Below are 5,000 nucleotides of genomic sequence, written 5' to 3' on the forward strand. Positions count from 1 at the left end.
GTGTTTAATAAATTGTATTTGCGTGTTAGTTCGTTATTATTTTTGTTTAAGTTTAAGGTTTTTTGTGAAATATATTTTTTAAAGAAAGTAGTTTCCTTTCTGCAATATTTACCTCTGTCTTGTACGTGATCCTGTTTAATAAAGGGAACAGTGTACTTCACCTTAGTGAATTAAGCCATAACAAGCTTTAACTATAAGATTCACGTGAGATATATATATATATATATATATATATATATATATAATATATATATATATATATATATATATATATATATATATATATATATATATATATATATGTTTGTGTGTGTGTATTTTTGTGTAGGTATATATCCATGTGTATAGATACAAAATATGTATGTATATACATGTAATTATGCATGTATTTATACTTATATGTGGGTATTTTTGTAATCATAAAAATTTATGTACATATACCAAAATAACACATATAGAGAAATACATCCCCTACCGACATCATTTACTTATTTCGCTTGTTCTTAAAAAAATAATCATCCATTATTTAAAGTTGGAGAGACCCAACAATATAGGCTTCTGGAGGTATAGGTTAAGTTTTAGTTTCTATCTTTCGAAAGCTGTGTGATTTTTCAAATATAAACAGTCAGAGTATGTATATGTTTCACGAATATCGGGTACGATTTAAAGATTATATATAAATATATGCATATGTATATATATATACACACACACACATATATATATATATATATATATATATATATATATATATATATATATATATATTTATATATATATATATATATATATATATATATATATAAAAGTATGTGTGTATAGATATAAGTATATACATACCTATGCGTGTATACAGATAAATTTATATCTATCTATCTATCTATCTATCTATCTATCTACCTATCTATCTATTTATCTATTTATCTATATATATGCATATATATATATATATATATATATATATATATATATATATATATATATATATCAAAATGTGAAAAAGAATACCCGCAAACTGACACAGGAAACCCAACAGTAGTTTGAAGAAAAAAAGTATCTTCCCCTTTAAAAACAACACTCTTAACACTACACTCTAATACAAGTAGTTTTAAGCAAAGGAACACAAGCAAGAAATGAAGGCATCAGCTCCGATCTGACTTGGGCTAATGCAAGAATAAAATAAACGAAAAACAAGAAGAAGAAGAAGCAGATGATTTGGATCATTTCCAACTGGTGGGAAGCTGGGAAGCGAGTTCTTGTACGTTGCTTTTGTGTAAATCTGTCAGGTAACATAATTTCCCCTGCCGATGTCGAATGGGCAAATCCCCAACTAGAAACTGAGATTTCTATCTAATGATATTACTTGTAACTAGCATATCAAAGCAAGTAAAGTAGTTTGAGCACCATACGAGATAGAGCTTACTAAATGATATCATGGTTATGATTATTATTATTTTACTATCATTACTAATGTTGTTATTATTATTATTATTATTATTATTATTATTATTATTATTACTTGCTATGCTACGACCCTAGTTGGAAAAGCAGGATGCTATAAGCCCAGGGGCTCCAACAGAGAAAATAGCCCAGTGAGGAAAGGAAACAAGGAAAAATAAAATATTTTAAGAACAGTAACAACATTACAATAAATATTTCCTATATAAACTTAAAAAAAAAATTAACAAAACATGGTATAGAGAAATAAGATAGAAGTGTGCCCGAGTGTACCATCAAGCAAGAGAACTCTAACCCAAGACAGTGACAGACCATGGTACAGAGGCTATGGCACTATCTAAGACTAGAGAACAATGGTTTGATTTTGGAGTGTCCTTCTCCTAGAAAAGCTACTTACCATAGCTAAAGAGTCTCTTCTACCCTTACCAAGAGGAAAGTGGCTACTGAACAATGACATTGCAGTAGTTAACCCCTTGAGAGAAGTAGAATTGTTTGGTGATCTCAGTGTTTTCAGGTGTATGAGAACATAGGAAAATATGTAAAGAATAGGGCAGACTATTCGGCGTATGTGTGGGGAAAGGGAAAAATGAACCGTAACCAGAGAGAAGGATCCAATGTATTACTGTCTGGGCAATCAAAGGACCCCATAAATCTCTAGCGGTAGTATTTCAACGGGTGGCTGATGCCCTGGCCAACCTACTACCTACTTACCTACCATTATCACTTGAAATGTGCAAACGTTCATATGAGATAAGTTAGACATTATGACAAGCTTTTACAGAACTGAAACCAGATTTTTCTAATTGGAAAAAAAAGAGAAACGATAAACAAATCAAGATGAATCCATAAAAGCAGGTAAAGAGGATTATGTTCTTATTGTCAAAAACATTCATATTTTCTTCTTTTCAGTAAATTGTAAGTTTCACAGATATTCAATACTTTAAATATTTCTCCACACTGGAAAATATGCAGATTGACCCTTGAAAAATAAATAGGCATTTGTTTCAAATCCTAAATTCTATTGATATCGGATTTGTAAAAACGTGTAAAATATCATAATTCAAGATTTTGGTCGCAAAAAAATATTTTCAAAATTATACGAATAATCGATCTAAAAAGGGAAAGTGCTTAATCTAGATAATTTCGAACTTCAAAATTAACAAAATTCATTACCACAAGGTCAAATGGAACCGTTTTAAACAACTAAAAACAGTAAATGTCATTAAGATATCACTTATATAAACTTCGAATAACTGAGATCAGGAAGCTTCAGTGCCTCAAGATAACATGAAATCCGTTCGAATGAAGGAAATCATAAAATTCCATTCAAAAGTTACTTGAAATAATTTCGAACAATTAAAATCAGGAAACTTCATTACCTCAAGATAACATGAAATCATTTCACACAACAGAATTGATAAATTTCAGCTGAATATAATCTCGTAATGATTGTTCAAAACTAATAATCTTTCTTTTAACAGTTCTTTAAGTTATCGTCGCCCGGACAAAGCTATAAAAACCTCATTACACTAAATGATAGGCTCGATAAAAAAAAAAAAAAATAACAGATGTCAGTCTCAATGCTCATGTGTATGTTGTCAGTCACTTGCGCTTGACAAGATCATCAAGGGGAATGTTCCTTATGTGTTGCTTCTTCATCAACAATTTTCTTTTTTTAGGTCATTAAAGTTTCATCAGTTCTTTCTCTTCGTCACTGTTTTCCTCAATTTCCTTTTATTCTCCTTGTACATTTTCTGACTTATAATATACCCGTTGCAGCTGAACATTTCCATGCGAAGAAAAAAATAAAAAAATATTTTTTCCTATCGGGAGAATCTTGGATCATCTGGTTACCATAGTATTTAATCATTATTAGAATATACGCAAGAACTACAGGGAAATCTAATAAGGAGAAATCTGATATCAATAAGACCATTTCTTTTGATATTTCCTTGAATACAAGTCCTTTTTCTCAGCCCCTGTCTATTATTAACACTGCATGTAAAAAAAAATACACCTCTGAGCAATTCATCTACGATCTTGGGTTTAACATGATCTATTCCATTATTAGATATAATAATAATAATAATAATAATATTAATAATAATAATAATAATAATAATAATAATAATAACAAAACAAGCCAGTAAACCTCTTCCGTACATGTATATCTCTAGTTAAGCAACTGCCTTCTTTGTACTGCGATCACTGTAACCACATATGACTGCATATACTAACCACAAATTGATACATCGTAAAAAATTATAGGATCTTGATTAATCGTTTATAGCATCAAATAACTTATCATTCACAAAATAGCATTGTGGAATATGAATATCTAACTAATCTTTCATCAGTCACTTTTTGTGTGTGTCTCTCTCTGTCTCTCAGAGTGTCTATAGTCAATCGTAGTAATGCAATCATTTGAATAATGACTAATTTTGGGGTCCATCCTTATACTTTATTGGTCCTTATTTTTGGTGATTGGTTCTTTCATTAGCTGCCTCATATCAGTTTACGGGCATTTAATATCCATTAAGTAATTTCTGGGAAAAATAAGAAATTAAGTGGCTAAAATACGCCATAAAACGATTTCATGATAGTTGTTGTGCTTTCATGAACATAAGGAATTCGCTATTAGACATATCTTTGATCACAAGAGTTGATCACGGACTACCAAACATTTATACAAAACTTGCGTGATCGCCAACGATTAAAGCCCTATATATCTCTTTTACTTATTTTTATGTTACGAAGAGACCGAACCATGATTAAATCAATCAGCTTACATCATACAGGCGAAACCTTAGAAGGTAGAGTTCCAGATTTCGGAAGTGAACAGCAAAATGTGATTAAACATTTTTTAATATCTTGACTTCAAGACCTGTGCATAGTGACGGGGAGAATGCCAGCTTCGGCAAAGTTACTTGTAAAGTACAAAGTCCATAAAGTGAAGCCATGAAGTGTTACTTGACCGAAGACGATTATACTTGAGCTTTTGTACTCAAACGTACATCAAGGTAAACACCGGAAGGTATAAAGGCCGGTCATGAATGGCAGAGGCAAAGGACAGTGACTGTGCCATAGAGACTGACCATATATATTATGATTAGCGCCCTAGCCCCTTTCCAACCAAGCTACGACCAGGGAGGACAAGGCAATGGCTGCTGATAACTCAGCAGTTAGACCTACAGGCTCCCTTAAACCGCCCCCCCCCTCCCACAATCCTTAGCCTACAAAGATGATGAGGTTACAGCGACCGAAGGAACTAACGAGTTTGAACGGGACTCGAACCCCAGTCAGGCAATCACCAGTCAGGGACGTTACCACATAAGCCACCACAACACTAAGCAAACATGATTTTTTTTTTTCCTCTTATTTATATAAAAAAAATTTTGGCAAAGAAGCAGAATCTCATGAATTATTATTATTATGTTATAACAACCTAATTTTACACAAAATGAAACGGAAATAGGCCTCTCTTAAAAAAAAATAAGCCTGTGAATGATTTATTAATGCGTACAGTGATGTTAGATGTTATC

General features: G+C 31.6%; 1 protein-coding gene across 1 annotated transcript in view; it reads right to left on the reverse strand.

Annotated features, from left to right (window-relative positions):
* Positions 1 to 5,000, reverse strand: part of LOC137653653 (actin-5, muscle-specific) — a 181,839-nt gene that overhangs the window by 118,900 nt on the left and 57,939 nt on the right. The gene's annotated exons all lie outside the window — the stretch shown is intronic.

The sequence above is a fragment of the Palaemon carinicauda genome, chromosome 14 (assembly GCF_036898095.1).
Source record: "Palaemon carinicauda isolate YSFRI2023 chromosome 14, ASM3689809v2, whole genome shotgun sequence".
In the NCBI taxonomy this organism is placed as follows: domain Eukaryota; kingdom Metazoa; phylum Arthropoda; class Malacostraca; order Decapoda; family Palaemonidae; genus Palaemon; species Palaemon carinicauda.